This window comes from Myxocyprinus asiaticus, chromosome 23, assembly GCF_019703515.2.
Source record: "Myxocyprinus asiaticus isolate MX2 ecotype Aquarium Trade chromosome 23, UBuf_Myxa_2, whole genome shotgun sequence".
NCBI classification, from domain to species: Eukaryota; Metazoa; Chordata; class Actinopteri; order Cypriniformes; family Catostomidae; genus Myxocyprinus; species Myxocyprinus asiaticus.
In genome coordinates, this window is record NC_059366.1 from 41,983,318 (window position 1) to 42,006,335 (window position 23,018).

The 23,018-nt window shown below is 36.3% G+C and overlaps 1 protein-coding gene across 4 annotated transcripts in view; it reads right to left on the reverse strand.

Moving 5' to 3' along the window:
• LOC127413540 (runt-related transcription factor 3-like) overlaps positions 1 to 23,018 on the reverse strand; it is a 74,579-nt gene that overhangs the window by 46,291 nt on the left and 5,270 nt on the right. Inside the window, exon 1 of one of the 4 annotated variants that reach the window (XM_051650776.1) lies at positions 14,793 to 14,810. The exons of the other annotated variants lie outside the window; for them this stretch is intronic. The gene's annotated coding sequence lies outside the window, so the exon portion shown is untranslated. Of the gene's footprint in view, positions 1 to 14,792; positions 14,811 to 23,018 lie in introns of those variants that run through there. 4 annotated transcript variants of the gene reach the window in all.

The window sequence follows — 23,018 nt, forward strand, 5'->3', positions numbered from 1 at the left end:
TTTCACCCGTGCTGGCAGGATTCGTGCCAAAACTCTGCGGGCTCACATGCTAAAGATGCGCACCGTTTAAAAACCAGCATTTGGTTACATGGCGAGAACATCCACTCACGTTAAAAATAAAACAAATACAGGTGTGTTTAACGAATCAATAAGTCAACAATAATAGACAACATAAATATAACAATAACAACAGTAATAATGATGCTGCTACTGCTGATATTATTATTATTATTATTGTTATTCTTATTATTAGCCTATTATTATTCCACAAAAACCTCAAATCCAAGAATGTCATCGTTTTTTGCTGTTAAACCACTGATGTTTATCTATCTCTGTGTGAGGAAATAATGTAAATATAGCGCAGAAGGGAAGCCAAAGTCTCACCCACACATATGGTCTAAGAAAGCCTAAAGCTGCACATTACATCTCGAGAAATGGTAATTAGCATATTCTTCAAAGTTTCGTCAACATCTGCCCGAAAGTATCGTCCTGTTTTATCTTTTTGCGTCTTTCAAAATGTCAGTCCGTCGGTTGCTAAAATTCAAGTAACTTGCACTGAGTAACTGTTAGTCGAAATAGATGCTGACACAATCCAGGATTGGCGAATGATTTATGCACACAGCCTAAATCCTTTAAATTAAGTAGCTTAAGAAGAAAGTTTTCATTATTTACAAACATGCAATAACTAGGTCACACTTTATGCAACAGCGTGTGTATTTATATAAGCAGCCTACTGTTAATTAATCAGCTCTAATAAACAATGCATGCATTGAAATGCAAAGTGCATTATTGCATTATTAGCCAACGCATTAGTTTGTTTATCGATTTATTACTTATAGTTATTTTTATAGCAGTTAATTATAGTAAAAAATATGTTTAACACTGTATTAGTATATGTAGTGTTATCCTAAACATCCAAAACTGCCACCAAACCCCAACAGCATGTTGACCCCAAACCAAGCACTATCCTCAAAGACTGCACAGGGATCGTAATGCAAATATCAGTTATATTTCAGCATCTGTTCATTATTAATATGTGACCGCACGCGCTCAGACTGACTCCGCGCGCAGTTTCTACGGTTACAGTCGCGCAGCAACGCGCCCTCCCTAATGACGCGCGTAGCTGTGATATCTGATCTGAGTGAAGGCGCAGGTCACAGACCGCGTCAAATACACGGGACAACGAGCAATCACGCGCTGAGAAATGATGTGAGTACATACAAAGGGGCACGAGCCCTCAAATAAAGAGCTCAAGTTCAAAGAATGAAAACTATTCCAGACACAACTTAAAACTGCATTATCAGAGAGCACCCAGATATTATTATTCATTTACTATAGGTACAATGGGGTTAAATGCCAAAGGGTCTTTTTGATTAGGCTATTTATTTTCTTCCAAAAACAGGAAGCATAAAAATAAAAAATAAAAAAACACCACAGAAACTTTCCTAAACACCTGTTTGTTGCTATGCACATTAACTTAATGGATCGTTTGATTTAAAAGGCTATTTGATCTAGAATGCAATATTATTTTAATATGTAGCTAATATGAATCCCTGAAAATCTCACACAGGCCTATGTTTTGCGACAAAGTACTTGTTTATGATTTTCAGTTTTATTCAAGGTGATTAAATCAATGGGTTTTAATAACTTTGAATAACTGGTATCTGGGGTGAAAATCCGCCTTGTTGAAGAGGCCAAAAACATCACCAAAAATATTTAGTTGGGCTGAGCAGTACAATACAGAATATCTAAACTACAATAAATTGGGATTCATGACTACAAGGGAACATACACTATAAGGCCAAAAGTTTGTGGACACCCCCTTCTAATTAACGCATTTGGTTACTCCATAAAATCCAGTAAAGAAAAATCATAATGTTTCTTTGTGTAATGGCTCGGGCTTTGGTGCTTCCAAATTTGTGGCAACTGTTTGGGGATAGCCCTTTTCTGTTCCAGCATGACAATGCCCCTGTGAACAAAGTGAGGTCCATAAAGAAATGGTTTACTGTGTCTGGCGTGGAAGAAATGGACTGGCCTGCACAAAGCCCAGACCTGAACCCCAATGATCACTTTTGGGGTGAACTGGAACAGCAACTGTAAGTCAGGCCCCATCGACCAACATCAGTTCCTGACCTCACCGATAGCCTTGTGTCTGAATGAGAGCAAATCCCTGCAGCCATGTTACTACATACAGTATAGTGGAAAGCCTTCCCAAAAGAGTGGAAGCTGTTATTACAGCAAAGGGGGAAATTGATGCCAAAGGTTTTGAAATCAAATGTTCATCAAGCACATATGGTGTCCACAAACTTTTGGCCATATAGTGTATTTGTTGCAGAGATAGGTGCAAAGTGGGTGCACAGTGACTGCTCCAATCAAAATGGGGATTAATTTGTAAAAATATGCTTTTACTAACATTGTAGTTCCGATATATACACCATACTGCGTTAAAAGCAAAGATACTCGAGAGGTCATGAAATGACATAAGTAATTAAATCAACAGAAAATTGGCATACTGTTTGCTTAAGTGGTTATTTTGAACTCGTGTATACTTCAGTGTTACTCAGTAATTTTCTTTCTTGTTATGATAAATTTTGCCATATCACTATAGTCAACCCAAGATGCCTTTTGACTCAGACTGGAGGGGGCTTTTACCTCAAATGTGGGGTTTAACCCTGTTGTAACCTATAATTAGAGAATGACTCCCTCTGCATGAATCTGTATTCAGCCAATCTGTATTCATTCCTTATGTAATAGCAAATTCAAATATAAATTATGTAGTCATTTACCTGTTAGTGATAGATGCATGCACACACAAAACCTAAGAACATAATTAGATTTCATGCAAAAGCAAAACAAAGGTCAGAAAAATACTGAATCTGAAGAAATTAGTCATTACACCCCAACACACACACACCCAGGCCTTCATCCCCACAGTTAAAAATCAAATCATGGAATAAAATGCTGACATAATCTGTGGATTTGCTATCATCCCCCCACTGTGGATGGCAGCACATTTCTGTACATTTACAAATGATCGAAGGAGCAAGCCTGCAAACCACAGAGAGAATTCCTTCTGTACAGTGTCTCCTTGTGTTTCAGCTGCGGGTTTGTCTGCCTGAGAAAGAAGCACAGATGACCTGCAGTCCACTTGAAATCTCCCATTTACATGCTTGAATTTCTGCCCCACCTCATATCAGGTGTCCCTATGACATCATCACACTGTCCTATCAGGGAGAGTGCAATGCTTTTTATGGTGTTCTGAAGTCTTTGTGATGTCACATTTTCATTGCTTACAGCTAATAGTTTGTAAATTAATGTAAATTCTTAAGAGATAAAGTACATCAATGCAAAATGCTCATATTAATGTAACATACATTAAGATGCTCCCAGCAATGTTGACCGTATAAGCTTAGTTTACCGCCTTTCGTCGAAACACAATGAAGCTTGCGGTGAGTGATTCACTCTAAGCTGTAATTAATTTTATATTTAGATCAAAAGTCAGATCAAAGCATATTTCTTTTGATGGATGAAGTGGACTCATGTTACTACTCTGGAATATTACAGATAAAGATATTCTTAATTGGTCTTTTCAGTGAATGTAAAATAAATGATTTAATATGTCTATACACAAGTGGTCCTTTTCTCCCTTTCTCCATATTTTTTCATATAATTTGTCTTGGATGAATAAACTTAAGAGTGTCCAAAAAAGCTCTCTGATGGGTTATGAATGCCATTACCTGTGATCATATTCACAAAATATTCACAAGGCCTTGAGTTCTTTTAAAAAATGTTCAGTACACAATAAAAATATTAAGGACACATTTTCATCTATCAAATTCAGAGAGTGCCATTGTTCAACTACTATCAATAATCGATTTTTTGCTCCTTGTTAAATTTAATTACTTAAAATAAGCTAATGTAACACAATTTTTACATTTTTTGTCACAACCTAGTTTCATTGTGAGCAATAGATTTAAATCTGTGAAATGGAAGTTTACATAATCAATTTGCATTGGGACAACTTACAAAAAGATGTAAATGTGATGTCAGGTTACCAGCATGCAATGCGGCACAAGTAAAAATCATGAATTAATGTCTTAAAACTTTTTTTTTGCGGTATTTGCACTGGGGATGTTGTGTTTGTAGTCCCTTTGAGTTCTGAGTCATGTAAGAGGATCGATTTTCGTAAATACGGTTGTTGAGTGTCAACATCATTGTGGTTTGCGTTTTGGATGTTATGGATGGTGTCCCCCCCATTCTTTGTTGAAATGCTTGTTTTAAAAGTCGGCCAGATGTAATTTTCTTTTGCTGAGACTACAAGTTCACAGCTTGTTACAAATGTTACAAAAATCTGAAAGTGGTGCAAATTAAGTTGCCTCAATGTAGTAAAAATGATGACTTTGACCTTTTTTTTAAAATCCGGATGTGACTAAATAAATTTAAGTTCGTACAACAAGACCTGACAAAATCCATTCAAACAGATTCATTTTTGTTGAAACAATTTCATGTACTTTCATGGAAAAGTTTTCCTTCATGGAATGTTTTTATATTTTAAGTGTAGGAGATGTAACCCCTGACATGTAAACTAGTTTTAATAGTTGCCGATATATGTACACTAACATGTTTAATGTAATTTCACACTGAAACTGCATAATGAAACACGTCATCAAAACAGTCTGTTTTTCATTGAACATTCAGGAAATGTCTTCCAGAGTGAGATCTGAGGTAATGTTTGTGGTAGAAAAGTACAAATGATTTATTGTGCTGCTAGTTTGTCTGAATGGAGTATTCAGACACAAAACATGGCAAGAACTATCTGAGAAAATGTATCCATTGAGAAACAGTATAAAAATACAATTAAATAATACAATTTAATTGTATTATATTCAATTATATCCCTCTTACAGTTGATTTGAACTAGTTTCATGTTGGTATAGTTGTCCTCCCCGACCCCTAGATGAGGCTACGGTGTTTGCATCAGCGGAGGTGAACATGAGCTTTCTGAAACAATGCTAGCGGGAGACACAGGAAACGTCAGAACAAAGTATTTTCTGATTTGCAGTCTGTCACATGTTCTAGAGAGCACACAGTCTCCCTGACTCGACCTGTTTGAATGTGTATTATATTAACTATCATCTTTCTGACTCATTAGGTTCTGATTTCTGATTCAGCATGATGCCTACTCACTGACAAGCGACATCTCCTATCAGACATTTTTGCATCGGCTCCAGTGTGTTCACTTTCCACTGTGGCTCATCTGGAAGCATGTTGCATCAGCAGCGTGGGAGACCTGGGTTCAGATAGCATGTTAAAACCAGGAAGCATTTGTGTTTACATAATCAGTGACGAGCATCATTCGGAAGTTGCATTTTTCCCCTCTAACATAACATTTCTACTCCTCTGATGGTTAGGTTTAGGTTTGGGTTGGGGGGAAAGTTTATAAAACATGCATTCCTCTTCATTGTACTGCCTGTACAGCTAAAAAAAAAAAAAGCAACTCGCTTCATAACTCGCTTTCAGCACCCCTCCGTGGACATTACACCCAGAAAATGGAGCACACATGTACCCATATGCCCAACAACACTTACCGCTTTGGCCACTAGGCGCAGTGTTTCAAATTTCGGTAAGCACAGACCGATTTTAGCTAAAGGTCAACCAAAGGTTTCAATTTCACTGTGAGATCAGTCTACCTGCACAGTCCTGAGACTACTGTAAAAACTGACTAAGGCAGGGTTTCCCAAAGATCTAAGCAGAAAATTAGTAGCATGCAAGCTGTACTTAAGGCCGAAACATACTCTACGTATGTACGCATACGCAGACAATTCTAGCTACACAAGCTCAATTTTATGTGTAGCTGTGCTCCAAAATGTGTCAGAATCATTACAGAACACAAGTATGCATTGCAATATCAGAGTTGTCACAAGGGGTGCCATAGCAGACATTAGTGTGAACTGTCCACTTCAACATTGAGTTTTGTATTTCAAGTCAACTTATGTCATGGCAGAGCAACTGTTTGAAGAGAATATTGCTGAGCAAGTTCAGTATGTTGAGCAAGTCAATATATTTATAGCAACTTGCCAGAATAGTAACACATCCAGCTTAAGTTGTGGTGGCATAGTGGGCTAAAGCACATAACTGGTAATCAGAAGGTTGCTGGTTCAATCCCCACAGCCACCACCATTGTGTCCTTGAGCAAGGCACTTAACTCCAGGTTGCTCCAAGGGGGATTGTCCCTGTAATAAGTACACTGTATGTTGCTTTGGATAAAAGCATCTGCCAAATGCATAAATGTAAATGTAAGTTAAATCTGTCGTCCCATTGAGTATTGAGCTTTGTTAGCACCATAGAAATGGAAGAACGCCGGCAATACGCTGGTCAAGCATTTGCATCTGCGTATGCGCTCTTGTGTGAAGTATGTTTCTGGCCTTAATCTCTAAGGCATATTTCCCAAAAATATAATCTTCTAAATATCACGTGATAATGTTTGTAATCAAACGAGAGCATTGCTTTTTAGTCTATTACGTGCAACACAGATGGATGTTTGTTCAGTATAATGACGCACATCGCATGTAATACATGCGTTTATCTTTAAACTCTTTCATTCATTTCTATTTAGCTTATGCCTTACCAAAGCTATCATTACTTCTTTAACTATATTCAGTAAGGTTTAAGTACTTTGACAACATAACATGCAATTTTTATGTTTGGCAGTATTTTTACACTATTTTTGTGTTAGGGAGACAAACTAACAAAGAGATTTTAGTTAAAGTTTGGTATTATTTCAGCACCTTCACACCTGACAGCTCCCATAACGATGCATTTCGATTCTACTTTTAATCTATATGTTGGTTTGGGAAACAGGCAATGCTCATAAAAAAAAAGTACTACATAAGTTAAGATGATTTTTGCGACTCTATTGGGAAACCCGGCCCAAAACATTTAAAAAGCAGCCTGAAGTCACTTTAAGCTCATTTCAAAACATCTTCTGTGACTCTCAAGCCAGAAATGCATTTTCTCAGACTCTCGGATAAAAGTAACCAATCTGCTCTTTCATTTGTGGTTAGACAATGTACAATGTTTCAATAAAATCATGTTGTTGACCAAGCAGAATTTGCCTCTGTGATTGTGGTTGACCAGCAGCATTCATTTATGAGTTCACAACACATGGTCTCACCATGACTCTGTCGCATGTTTATGATGTCATACACACACAATTATCACAGTGATCTCAAACACACAGACCTTCTGTAGGAAAGGCAGTGTGTGTGTGTGTATGTTGAGTTTTTTTTTTAAAGGACTGTAAGAATTGCTTAACCAGAAAGCCTAACCAGAATCCTACACACACAAATGAGTGATTCCTCAATTACAAGCGCTTTTTGACTACTTGACATCTTGAGAAATTAAACTTCTAAGATCACTCCCTGAAATCAAATGGCTTACTTAAAATTGTCTATTCACATTAAACTGGCAAAGGAGAAAGTATTTCAACACTGAAGAAATTACATTACCTTTAAAACTAAAAAGAAAACAGAACAGGTCCACTATTTGAAGAATAACACATACAGGCACTTTCTATATAATACACTCTCTCCTGGAGATCATTCTGCTGGCATACAGTTCTGTTATCTGGGTCTATTTTTACAGCAGAACCGCAGTAATTCTCCACTACCGCTGGGAAGTCTGACCCTCCAGAAAAAACTTCAAAGCCCCTGGAATAGACCCTGAACACTGGGATAGAGATGTATTTTCAGAGCTGTTTTGATGGAGTGAGTGAGAGATGAGTTGCAGTGGGCACACGGTGGTCCCAGCCAATCCAGCAGATGGATGTATAGATGTCTTAATGAGGGAGAGAGAGAAACTGATCCAGGGGTGACCTTGCGGTGGGCCTAAATTCACAATCCACCCCACTGGCTCCCAAAAATAAGCCACGTCCTGCTTTCATAAATGCCTCTGGCCACAACCGCCATAACTCAGGGCTTTCCCAAAACAAGAGCTCATGTGCCGGCAATGTAAGGAAGTGTGTCTGCCTGCCAGCGACCGCTAGAGCCGTCCACCAGCGTCTGCTTACCACATTTTACCCGGAATACAATGCTCCTTTGTGTTTGCTTGTGGTGGGCTCTCTCAGAGACAGAACACAGAGAAAGAAGGAAAGAAAGACATTTACATTTAAAAACACTTTAAAAGCACTTTAACTACAGATAAGCTAAAAACAAACACTTACATTTTTCAAAATTGCGAAATTGTGAAGTTTATTCGATGCAGACATACAGCATCACCAATTGAACAATATAGTTCTATCTTTACAAAGTGACAATGAAGCAACATTCACACACCCTTTTATTTCTCAAATTCATACACGTTTCACATGTTTTTGTGCTCAACTCTGATTATAGGTTCTACCAAAGCAGTAAAAAAAGTTGCAAAACATATACATTTCGCACTTCAGTGGACAAAAAGTCTATCACGTATTCCACAGTCTTCAAAATAGTCCAAAAATAGTTTTCCAAATAGTCTTCCAAAACTAGTTTAGCTTGCCCAATTATAACATCTGCAACAGTTAGGTACTTTTTGCATCACATTTATAATGAATTCGATTTTTGGATGAACTATCCCTTTAAAGACTCAGTTAAGGGAAAAACAGATACATTTACTACCTTTATGCTGAATTTCTGTCTTCCAAGGAATAAAAAATTAGATGTTAGAAAGAAGATTTGGGACTGACAGCCTCCAGTCACTTACATTGTGTGGAAAAAAGATGCAATGAAAGTGAATGGTGACTGAGACTTACATACTGTCTAACATCTAATTTTGTACAACATGAAAGAAAGATTATATATATATATATATATATATATCTAGGTAAAAAAATCTAGGCAAAGTGTGGCCACTTTGAAGATGCTAAAATATAACATAGTTTTGATTTATTTTTGATTTTTTTAGTCACAACATAATTCCCATATTTCCATTTCTATTATTCCACAGTTGTGATGACTTTACTATTATTCTAAAATGTGAAAAAAATAAAATAAAATAAAAATAAAGAATGAGTAAGTGACCCTAAACTTTTGAATGGTAGTGTATATATATATATATATATATATATACATATGCAAAAAGTTCGGAATAATGTACAGATTTTACTCTTATGGAAAGAAATTGGTACTTTTATTCCCCAAAGTGGCATTCAGCTGATCACAATGTATAGTCAGGACATTAATAACGTGAAAAATTACTATTACAATTTGAAAAAACTACTTCAAAGAGTTCTCATCAAAAAATCCTCCACGTGCAGCAATGAGATCTTTGCAGATCCTTGGCATTCTAGCTGTCAGTTTGTCCAGATACTCAGGTGACATTTCACCCCACGCTTCCTGTAGCACTTGCCATAGATGTGGCTGTCTTGTCGGGCACTTCTCACACACCTTACAGTCTAGCTGATCCCACAAAAGCTCAATGGGGTTAAGATCCATAACACTCTTTTCCAATGATCTGTTGTCCAATGTCTGTGTTTCTTTGTCCACTCTAACCTTTTCTTTTTGATTTTCTGTTTCAAAAGTGGCTTCTTCTTTGCAATTCTTCCCATAAGGCCTGCACCTCTGAGTCTTCTCTTCACTTTTGTACATGAAACTGGTGTTGAGCGGGTAGAATTCAATGAAGCTGTCAGCTGAGGACATGTGAGGCGTCTATTTCTCAAACTAGAGACTCTGATGTACTTATCCTCTTGTTTAGTTGTACAACTGGTACATCCCTTGTCATGTGATTTCATGTTTCCCTCCAGGTTCATGTGTCTTGTTTTCATTGGTTTATTGTTTGATTATCTTGTTATCAGTTCTGCCTGTTCATTGGTTCCCTCATCTTTGTTTTACCCCTTGTCCATGTATTTAAGCCCTCATGTTTACCATTGTCCTTTGTCAGGTATTGTGTTTGTGTAGCGTTGTCAAGTCACGTCTTTGTCAAGTCATTTATGTTTGTTATGGTTTGGATTCACGTTTTGGATATCACTTATGTAAATAAACTGCACTTGGGTTCCCACTTCATCGTCATTGTCTTCGTCATTGCCAGTGCCAGCAACAACGTTACAGTAGTGTACACCTTTGTTTGAAATCTTCAGTTTTTTTTTTACCTAATATTGACCTTAAGACATGTCAGTCTATTGCATACTGTGGCAACTCTAAAACAAACACAAAGACAATGTTAAGCTTCATTTAACAAACCAAATAGCTTTCAACTGTGTTTGATATAATGGCAAGTGATTTTCTAGTACCAAATTAGCCATTTAGCATGATTACTCAAGGATAAAATCAAATCAAATCACTTTTATTTTCACACAGCCATATACACAAGTGCAATGGTGTGTGAAAATCTTGAGGATAAGGTGTTGGAGTTATGGCTGCTGGAAATGGGACCTGTCTAGATTTGTTCAAAAATGACTTTTTTCAAATAGTGATAGTGCTGTTTTTTACATCAGTAATCAGTGTATCACATTTCCTGACTATACTTTGTGATTAGTTGAATGCCACTTTGGTGAATTAAAGTACCAATTTCCTTCTAAAACAGCATAATCTGTGCATTATTCCAAAATTTTGGCCGCCAGTGTATATATATATATGTATATATATATATATATATATATAAATATATATTATAATATAAATAATAAAAGCAGTTTTTCTGACAGCAAAGTGTGATGCACAAATACACACACATTATACTGAATAATATGTTACATACTCTCAAAATATCTAAAAGTATCAATGGCGAACAAGATTTATCCAGGAAAATTCAGAAAGAAGTCAAAAACATCACAAATATACTTCGGTTTTCCACATGTCGCTACTTATCTCCTGTATAATGTGCATGGCGCAAATTTCATCATTAGCACAGTATGTGCGGACTGACCGTACGCAGCCCAGTTTTTCTAGACAAGTGGACAGTCTATGCGAGAGTCTGGCCGAGGTTTCTGATAACGTTGCAAATTATGTTCTTAATATCATCTTAACTTATGTTGTACGTTATTTTACAGCCACTTCCCAAACCAGCACATAAATCACTTTTTATTAAAGTAAAGTGAATCATTTCTGTGCCACTACAATCACAAAACAGAATTGCAAAAAAAAAAAAAAAATCATTGTTTTCTAACAGATTCTAGAAAAATCCCCATCTTCCTTTGGTTGGAAGAACACAGATAGTCCCACCAGAAACTCACATAATTGGTCAAGCCAGTGTTTTTGTGTTGGGCTGGACAGGCCACTCAAACAAACCAGAATGATCTCTCTGTGAATTCGGAGACAGAAGGTCGAAAGTTCTTGAGCTTAAATCGGTCTGTGCTTGCAGAAATCTGAATCACTGCCCCCTGTGGCCAAAGCTGGAAATGTTGTTGAATGTATGGGTGCATGTGAGCTCCAGTTTCTGTATGAAATGTCCACAGAGCAGCGCCAAAAGTGAGTTGTATAGGGAGTTGTTTTTGGTTGTAAATGATGTAACAGTCAACAGGAATGCACATTTTATTAACCATAAGCCCTAACCCAAACCACAACCCAAAACCTAACTGTCAGTGGAGCAAAAATTTTATTTTTAGGGAAAATGCAACCTCTATGTGTGTAAATTCAATCATCATGCTGAATGTTGTTGTTGTGATGTGATTTGAGCTAATTAATCCAAGCGCATGTAAAGCCTTTGCCATTGAGCTGATTAAAGACAAAGCTCTCAAAAGAGCTCGTTAACGGATTTGCCAAGTTTGACTTTCTATCAGTGGCTCATAAATAAAAGCCTAGTGTTTTAACACTGCCGAGTTTATTTCATAATGTGAAAACGGTTCATTTGCAGGCTTGCAGTGATTTTCTTAAAAAGGCAGTGCACCCAAAAATGAAAATGTTGTCAACATGTGAGTGATTAAATGAGGACAGAATTTTTATTTTGGGTGAACTATAGCTTTAAGACATGAATAAAACAATTAAATTAAAAAAAATGTCTAGATCTTAATATCACTTTTAATTGGGATATTTTAAATGTCTATTTTTGTTGTGGTGATTTTTGTTGGTTGTTGGTATATCTGAGTAAATTAAACTTTATTTCCTATTTAATATTTACTTTATATGCACTTATTTATGTATGTATTTATTTATTTTTCAGATTTCCATTGCATTTTTATCTGATGTGTTGTCTACTTTATTTAAATCCTTGTATTGCTGTGCATAAAGAATACATGTAAAATTCAACAAGTCCACTTCAGCAGACATACGGTAGATTCTTTTTTGTCTCTGCAAAAGTTTTGACTCTGAATTCACTTCCAAAATGTAGTTCTTGCACTTGCACAAAACAACAGAGAAATCAAGCAAGAAATGGCCAACAGGAAATGACAGTATGAATATTTGTCATTAAGTTTACTAGATGAGTTGAATTTAAGTCATCACTGTGACATAACGAGTCAGCAACGTGCTGTCGGTCATCTGTCTACTGGAAAGAAAGTGTGAGAGATTTTGTAATGTGTGTGTGTGGGAATGTCGTGAGAGTAATCCAGACAGCCTGACCAAAGTCCAGACATGGAAGGGCAGAGGAATGGGAAGAGAGAAAGCGTGTGTGTGTGTGTATGTATGACGGGTGAATCTCTGTCTGTTTGTCTTGGGCTTTTTCTCACAAAAGGAACTACAATAACTACACACACACACACATACACACACAGTGTTACTTTAGGTCAAGTGCCCACACGCAATTTTTGAATACATTTCAACAGATATTCATAATTAAAATGAAAACTAAACCGAGTTTACAAGTGATATTTGGTAAGGTTTGTCAAGACAAACTTTGATACTGGCTATTTTTTTTTTAACATTTTATAACAGACAAATACGATGGATGGATGGAAGGATGGATGGATGGATGGATAAGACATCCCAACCTGAGTAGATGTTGCATAAAAGCTCTAGGAGGAGTTGCAGTCAGATATTTTGGTCTTGGTTTGGGTTTTTTGAAAAAACCCTAAAGCAAGTTTGTAGAATAAGAGTATGTTGGCCTTTCTAGAATTCATTCAGTACAGAAAAGTATCAATGAAAATGCTTTGATTGGGGGGTGTTGCGCTTAGCAGTATTTAGGGGCACAGTCGATGTTCAGGTTAATACAGTATATCACAACAGAGCATGCATGCATTAAAAATTACAACAGAATTAATTAACAAAAGATTCTTTATACATGACAAAGGATGTCTTCTCTGATAAACCTTTTTCAAATGATTATTTCTTAAATTAACCTTACAGGCTGCACCAAACTACATCAGTCCTGACGGATCTCCTTAAGCCACTAATTAAGTAATAATATATTGATGACACTTCATACTTCCATTTGCCATTAACAAACATATACTGTAGGTAGGCCTAATTCTTAACAGAGTATTAGCTAGTTCATCAACATTTAAAACTTTCATATCAAACTTTCAGGACATTCATAACTATATTAATGTATTTTTAGTTTTAACTGTCTATTAAGTGTTTAATAATGCAATAATGCTTAATGTTGTCAATGTTAATATATTTTATATGACATAAACTACCAGAAAGAAGCAATTCTGCATCTGTATATGCTGTTTAAAAAAAAAAAAAAATGAGCCAGACCAGTGGTTCCCAAACTTTTTACCTTGAAGCCACGTCTACTTATATACTGTATATATGTCTACACATACAGCATATGCAAAGGTTATGCAAAGCTCGTTCCCAAAAATTATTGTATTATAATCATAATTTTGCATTTCTCACACCATGGATGTGCACTCTCTCTCCTCGCGCACTATGTGTTTGCTCGTGTGCAAATGCAAAATGATGATTATAATACAATGATTTTTGGGAACGTGCATTGCCACGGATTTTGCATAACCACAATAGACATGATACCTGATACATTTCTAGCAGTTGACATTTCTACTGGTCTATTACACATTGACGCAGAGCCATGCAGCTGCTTGATGGTATCGTTATAAAGCATCAACAAGGTATGCCCTTTTAAGAGATTTTTATAGTCTTGCAGTGCCTGGTTATTATGTTACAGAATTTTCATGACAATTGAAGATCCAAGAAAAAGAAACCCACAACCACTCGTCCACTCGACAGCCAGCGCACCTGTGTTAGAAGAAGCAGAATACTGTAAATTTGGTGTGTGTCATCCTCACGCAGTTGTGCAGAGAGGCTGTTATCGGTAGAGTGACATTTCATGATTTTTTAATACATTTTTTTATGTTTGAGATTTTGCTTATCACGTTGATTTAGGTGAGGACGCTGACATGCTGTTTAATGTTATCGCGCTTATTATGGATTGGCACATTTTAATTTCATTTGCTATTTTTCTCAGAATCTTGCACGTGAGCGCTAGATTAATCTGTCATTATTTAAAACGCTGTCCGTAATTTTGAAACATAAAAAACAACTGTGTAAATCAAAGCAGTATTTGTGTAGTATTTGCCATTATCATCTTTGATAAAATACAATGTCATCTATCTATCTATCTCTCTATCTCTCTATCTATCTGTCTGTCTGTCTGTCTTTCTGTCTATCTATCGAATTTGCACTAAAAATAATTATCGTTCCCTAATCATTGGAAAATAATTTAAGAGTAATGTATCCTTAGAAATATCCACAGGACTGCGTGTCACCAAGCATTTATTATCAAAAGACTGTTTCATTACAATAAATTACATCACATTACAGTTCACATTAATGCAAGAAAATAACCTTTTTAGCATACTCTTGAATATTTGTATATTGTGTATCAAACATTCGTCCCTACCAGAAAATGTAAATTCTTACCTGCTCATCTGAAATGCCTGCCTGGCTGCTGTCCTCACCCTGTGCCTCTTTGTGATTTATCCACATAATAAGCAAGACAAAAATAACAACTAATCATTTCTATGGACACCTTTAACATCTTCACTGAACACATGACCTGTATTGCTTACTATATCCTATAAATACTATATACACATACAGTACTATAATGCTAAATTATACTGACGTATGTAGATGTATTATGTAAAGCCAGAGAAAGATGGACGTCTGGTTCCTCTCAAGGTTTTTTATCTTTACTAACTACATTTTATGGAGTTTTTTTTCTACAGTTGGCTTTGGCTTGCTCACTGGGGGATTTTAAATGCTGCTGAATTAAACACTGGCCACTACAGTGTTCCTTTTAGAGAACAGAGGCATGCAGGTATTATTGAGGCTTTTATTGATTATTCATCAATCAAAATAGTGGACATATGCAAGTATCTCTATTGTATCACATAATAAATGTAATAAACATCACATAAAATAAATAATACGGAAATAAATAATGATCTCGCCTGACTGAAAGTTATCATCTTTTTCTCTTAGAATAATAATTAAACACCATATTGCATCATGCTCAGATTCACAAACAAATATATACACAGTACCTTCATAAAATTGCATGTTTGTGTGTGTCTGCAATGTGTGGCTGTTTATCAGTGTCTATTTAGCTTGCAACCTCAAAGTCATGAAGTCATCATGAAATAATTGTGGACCCATTTACTTTCTTAAAACACATTCCTAGTCTTATTTTTGCAAGATTCATCTGTGCATGTTATTTAATAAATTAATGAATTAATAACAGAAAAAAAATGATGTCTTCATTATCTTTTATCAAAACGTAGCCTTGCTCCACCTCTGAAACCCCTTCCATACAAGTTCTTTAGAGATTTAAAAAAAGATCTTGAAGTTACATTATAGGTTCTTTAGATCAGCATATTGGTTTCTGGATTCTTTAAAGCACCACTACATAGATGGCCTTCCAAGAACTATGGTATAAAACGTTCTTTGTGTGCCATTAACGATTCTGCTATATGGAATTGTTTCTAACTGGAAAATTTATGTATAAAAGTGCACCACAAGTGCATTCAAATAATTGTCTTTGTTTGCTTAAAACATGGCTGAGCTGTTTCCTTTCACAAAGATGAACCTGAAAATCTCCCATCACCCAACACAAAGTCAGCGAACTGCTTGTAAACAACTCCAGCATTTTCTGGGAAGAGCGTCTGGGATTTAGAAAGCTAAAAAAATTAAAAGAGAATCAACTGAGAGAATCAAAAACTCATAACCTCAGGGCGACCATCATCTTATAACATATCATTATCCTCATATTTTCAACGCCATAATTAACTTGTTTTATGGCACTCTGGCAAATAAGGGAGAGAGGAAGGGAGAGGTTTTGAAGATGATTAAGGAGAGTTCTCATGGTTGAAGAGTCTCGTCTCCGTCGCGTATTAGTCTCGATTGCTTTCAGACGGATAATTGGAGGCGCTGTTGACGAGGTTTTAACGACAAATAAAACGATTGTGTGTGGATGCCTAAGGGCATGTTTTATAAAGAGGCAAATCAAATTGTCTCATTTTCTTATATTCCATAAATTGATGACATTTTGTATAACTAAACATGCTGAGAACTGAGAATAAATGATTACGGGTCAAATACTTGCTTGGAAGAATGCTACATTTAATCAAAAACAGTTAGCAGTTTTTATTGGGTGTTGTGTGACTTTGATATGCTGGGAGGTTCAAAGAGTAAAAATGCTCCTGCCAAACTCGTTGCTACAATACATTTCAGAGTGTGAGCTGCTCTTGTATATAGGTTTATCCCATATTTTCTGAAAAATTGGTAGCTGTTACTTCAACTTCAGGCACTTTCAGCACTGTGGATTTCTAGAAAGTAAAGTCTCATTAAAATATTTTTCATACTCTCAATATTGTAACAGTGTACATGCACCACAAGTGATTTATGTCATTTTTGTCATTCTTTCTGAAAATCATGAAAATTCCTCTCAAATTTTGTATTGTGTTTAATAGATTTCTGTGGTGGAAATGACAAAAATGGCCAGCTCCTTTTTCTTGCTATGGGTAATTTCATAATTTAATTTTATGTGTCCTATATACACACAATTCTATAATATTTTCACACTTTTTGCTCAAGTTGGCTAAATTACAGCAATAAAATTATTCTGCTCATAAGTAATATTTACCTTGAATTTTCTGTTTACTTTGAACATCACTTGTCTCATATTTAATTTCAAGCATGCTTTTTCATTGACTTGGTTAACAAGCACACTAACTTTAAAAAACAAAACAAAACAAAAAAATCATTTATATATATATATATATATATATATATATACGTGTGTGTGTGTGTGTACTGTATATAATTTTTGGTGTGGTGGAAATTATGCTACATCAGTCATACATTTTGAACAATTGATAGAAACATTTTTCACACAATAAATATTGAAATGATTTATGTTTATTTCACTCTTTGTTTAGATGATCATTTAATATTGAAAGTCTGGGTCTGGGACAAACATGAAAGGCATTTGAAAAGTACCAAAAATTAAGAAATAAGGCCTGGCAAAAAGTTTCCAAGTCAGTTTTGATGTGATCTTCATATTACAAAAAGACAAAATTGTGAGATTCGTTAGTTTTAATAAAAATCAACCCTTGGCACATGAAACTGCCCAGATTTGAAGAAACACCATGTACTATTTAATTATTTTATACATGTGTTGCAATTTTGTACAGTGCTGAGTAGAGGTTTTAAAACATCATTTTCCATTAAAGGCAATGCAGCTTTACAAAAAGCGTGAAGCTGGGTTAAAAATGCTGCGCTAATGTTCTTAGTGGTTTTGCATCTTGGTGGGGCTGTAGTAAAGACAGTTATGGGGTGTGTTTGGTGGGGTCTGTGTGCATTTGCTGGAAACTGTGAATGTTTTTTTTAGTTTTTTTTTTGTTGTTGCAACAATTCTCTTTCATTCAGGTGTTGGGTGTGGTCTGCCAGTGATAGAAATGGAAAACAAGCTTATCAGTGTTTAGAAGCAGGTGTATAGCTGTGGTAACAGTGCATGATTACTTATTTTGACACTCTCAAACACAGGGGCAAGGGGATGGCTAAAACACTTCGGTGAAATTCATATTCAGCTTTATCACAATTTCAAAATGGCATTTTGCCACACTGTGGAGACATGTACTCTGTCTGATAAAATGCCTGTGGTCTGAGGCTCTGCACTGTCAGTCTGCTTCAAATTTTATTTAGCATGTTCTTATTAGTCAAAATGACTGGAACAGTCCAATCTGTAAATCGATTATTACATTTTATACCACAGCACGGTCGAGTGCTTGGTTCTAATTGGTTGACAGACATTCCAAAATGTTGATCAATTTTCTATGACTGCAAGGCCATAGTTCCAGGTTTGTTGACCGCGTTACAGTTCTATATCACTACGCCACATTCTTTCCAAATTGTTGCAAAGCTTCAAATGAAGGAAAGTTTAAAGAGCCAAAAAGCCTACCATAGCAAAATAATGAGAGAAATACAAAGGTACTGCACAAGCAAATTCAAGACAATTGACCAAGAATTAAAATTTTCCCCCTAAAATTACTTTTAATACTGTCAGTTGTTACTGTCACTTGACATAAAGAACAATATGTTACACAAGTGCAAACCAAGTTGACTCCACAAACTGACTTCACGACTGGCTATTTTTGAATGTCGATCTACTACAAGCTAGTTTCTCTTGCAGAAGGCTGACTATATGTTTATTATATAGTCATAAGGCTTAGCATAAGTCCAAGTCAGACTGTGTGTTACTGTAAGTATTTGCATTAAAATGGCATTAAATTGCATTATAAGTTAAAATGTCACTGATTAGATAGCAACATTAAACCAAGTTAAATTTATTTTAAATATAGCACAAACACATTTTCTAGCAAAACATTTTGCTTGAAATGAGTTTGTTTGGTTTGAAATGATAAAACAACAGATATACGGTTCTAAAAGAGGGCCAAAAGTGTTTGGACTCTTTCTGGTAAAAAAAAAAAAAAAAAAAAAAAACTCGATTCCAATTGGATAAATATGCAAATATGGCAAAAGCAAAAAGCTCTAGCATCATACATCACTTGGTTTGTTTTCTAATGCAATGAAATACAAAGAATTTATCATAGAAGTTTGGAGGCCACTGTACATTTTAGACCCATAGTAGCACTTAATACAGTAAAACACATTATGTTGCACCGTCTATATATTTAATTCATTTACATGCATTCATTTAGCATGTACACTTATCCGAAATGACTTACAAACAGAGAGAAAATAAAAATACAAGCACTTGACCATACAGAGCCAACAATATTAGCAGTATGACAATTAATGTAGAAAAACTTGCTCATATAAAGTTTCAAAAGTATTAAAATGTACTATAGAATTCCTATCAGTCATAATAGTCCATTACTTACTGGAAAACATGAGCTATAGAGATGCTATTTTGATTTATTTCAGCAGCATTCAAACAGAACCGATTTTATAAGCATTTCCACTGAGCTTTCCAGTGCTGTGGATATTCTGGAGTGTACATCCTGTCTGTCTGTCTGCTAAACGTCACCTCATGACGTCTGTTCCACTGTAGAGAGAGTCTCTCAAAAATAGCTCGTCTAGACATTATAAATGACATTGACATCTAACCCCTCATATCATGACAGTTGGTTATGTAAGGACCACCGTACACCACTTGTTCCTCCAATAGTGTGTGTGTGTTGTGGTAATGTGTTTAGCATACACTCAGGAAACAGCTTCCCTCGCCGCTGTCACACACAATCAGACAACTGAGCACTGAAAATACACACTAACTTTGGGAAAGTCGGTACATTCCGCTGCACGGATCGCATGCATGAAAAACATGTTTGATGCATACTCAATGAGGTTTTTAAAAGTCAGAGACACATTGGCTCTTTTGAGCCTAGTGAGCTGTTTTGCTAATCCTAATAAGTGACTGATTTGGAACACTGTACATAGGTACAAATTTTGTGTGTCATGCAAACAGAGCTCCTCACATGAAGAAAACAGGCAACTTGACTCACAATTCATTTCAAAATAGTTTTTGATGTTAGCATGTTGCGTGAGCATAAAAGTACATAGCACAAACATATTTGAGGTAAAATGGCCTATTTTTAATTAGACTGAACTATTTTATTACTTTTCTGTACTGAATGAATTCTAAGAAATTATGTTGGCTTGACAAAGCCATTCTACAGACTTGCTTTAGGGTTTTTTCAAAATCCCCAAACCAAGACCAACATTTCTGATTGCAACTCCTCCTAGAGCTTTTAAGCAACATCAGCTAAACTTGGCACATACATTAAGAATTTTTTGACTCAGGTTGGAATGTCTTTTCTAACTCATCAGACTGTTCCCATAGCAGATAATCAAAAATCCACAAAATCCCATAGACATACATTGAATGAATGTTTAAATGATTGATCCATCCATCCATCCATCCATCCATCCATCCATCCATCCATCCATCCAACATAAAGAGCTTTTTTAAAGTTCCATATAGCAGGAACAACATAGCCAACTCAAGAACCCTATACAGCCAAAATACTAATGCTGCAAAGAACCAATATTTTTAAGTGCATAGAAAATGCATTGAAGTCAAAACAGAATTTGTCTGAATCAGAAATCTGACAATGCAAACAACTCAAAACATCCTCAGACATGATCCCTCACAAAACACAGAATAGCAGCCCCTTAAAGCTCCTCTTGTGCACTAGAATAAAGCTTTCAAAACTTCCCTTACAACCTAAATAATGATCCCAGAGAAAACACAGAGCGATTACAGGAGAAAAGCTCCCTCACTCATCACAGCGATGCCCTGACGCTAGCTGATCAGCAGTTTCAGGACTAGTGACAACAAATCCCTGTAAAACACTCCCCCTTACTCGGAACATTTCCCTAATCAACTCCAGAGCCACAACAGAGCCGGTGCTTTATAAATAGGAATTGTTCTGAGCTAAATTAGACACATAAGCCGGACCCTCCTCTGAGACTCTCATGCAGTTTTCATTACCATCTTCCCAGTCCAATATCCAGACCCTCAATATCTTGTTACAGATTTCAGTTCTTGCCATGGATGCTGATATTTCAGGGGCCGAGGGTAATGGGCAGGAGTAGAAAGCCTTTGAATGCGCTCCAACGCAGTGAAGTATCAATTTAAAGGAGCACGAACCAGGTGTTTATGAAATTAATAAACTCTGTGCAGACAACTCAAAGTTTTGCAGGACCTACATGCTGCATTGGCACATTTGCAGGCTAAGAGCTTGATGTTCTTAAGTTGTGTCACGAACGCTTTCAGAGTACAATATGAAAGATGTTTTCTTTAGCTCCAACTGATGGAACAGTGAGAGTTTTGCTTTGCTTTGGAATTCTGTTCATGGAGTTATGTAAGGTCACACAGGTAGTGGGATTCAGAAGAAAGATTTGGGTAGGATTCTATTGTGGTTCCACTTTGTGTGCATGTCTTTGTGTGTGCATGCAGTATGGGCTGTGCTGACTAGTTGGTTTAATTCTGCAACTAGTCACTGCTTTGGGCCTTTTTCGTCTAGTTGTGGACTAAAGATTGTTCATGACTGTCACTCCTTTAGGCTTGTATTGACAGTGAACTACATTAGGGGTTGCCCTGACTAGTTAATTAGTTCTACAAGTATTTGATGCTTTAGGCTTGTGTTGACTCATCATGGACTATGAGTTGTACCAACTGGTCAATTAGTTCTATCAATAATTGACATTTTGGGCATGTGTTGACTTGTTGTGGACTATGATTTTTACTGTTTATCGATTAGTTCTACAACTAGTTTATGTTTTGGGCATGTGTTGACAAGTCCTGAACTAGGGGTTGTGCAGACTAGTCGATTAATACTATAACTAGTCATGGACTAAGGGATGTGCAGACTAGTCAATTAGTTTTACAACTAGTTGGGCCTGTGTTGACTAGTCGTGGACTATGGGTTGTATACTGACTAGTCGGTTAGTTCAATAACTAGTTGAGACTTTAGGCATGTGTTGACAAGTCGTGGACTATGAGTTGTGCTGTCGAGTCAATGGGTTCTATAACTAGTTTAGATTTTTTTTGGCATGTGTCATTGTGAACTAGGGGTTCTGCAGACTAGTCGATTAGTTCTACAACTAATCGTGGACTAAGGGTTATGCACATGGAGGGGGTCTCATTTAAAATCATGCAATAAATTAAATATGTCTTTTAATCTTAATGGTGTTATAATGCATATATTTAATTTGACATCAAAATGTTTAATTCTGTTAAGTGCCATTTTCTAAAAATGTATTGGAATCAGAGCTGATCTCACTCTCTCGCTCGTTCACTCACTCACATGTGCGAGTAATGGGAAACATGAAGTAATTTGCACTCTTTTTATGGTGGAATTTATTCATCATCAAAATTCATAAATGCAACATGGGCATGAAACATGAATACCAGCGAAGTGGTAGGTCTTCCGCGATCTGCAGCATCTTCAGTTTAGTTTTCAGAAACTTTCCAGTCTGACAAGAGTCAGTCAGACACTTGTGTATGCAAAATGTCTCGAATGTAAATGTGTCTATTGTGTGAAAGTTTGCAAAGAGTACAGAGGTGCAAGCGCAAAACAGTCGATAAACGATTCGTTTTATTAGGTGCTACCATAAATTGGGAGGACAAGGTGATAGAGGTCTTTCCTGTCAGGGGTCTTTCCCTAGGGGGTTCACAGAAGAGGGGATCATTCAGGATTTTGAATGTTAAAATAGGGGTCTCCTGGAAAAAAGGTTGGGAAATACTGGACTAGGGAATGTGCAGACTAGTCAATTAGTTTTACAAGTAGTTGTTGCTTTGGGCCTTTGTTGACTCGTCGTGGACAATGGGTTGTACCACGTACTGATTAATACTAAAACTAACTGATGTTTTTGGCATTTGTCGTCAAGTGGTGAACTAGGGGTTGTGCAGACTAGTTGATTAGTTCTATAACTAGTCGATGCTTTGGGCCTGTGTTGACTAGTTGTGAACTATGAGTTGCACCGTCTAATCTATTAGTTCTATAACTAGTTGATGTTTTATGCCTGTGTCGATAACTCGTGAACTAGGGATTGTACTGACTTATTAACTAGTTCTACAACTTGTTGATGCTTTGGGCCTTTGTCAACTAATCATGAACT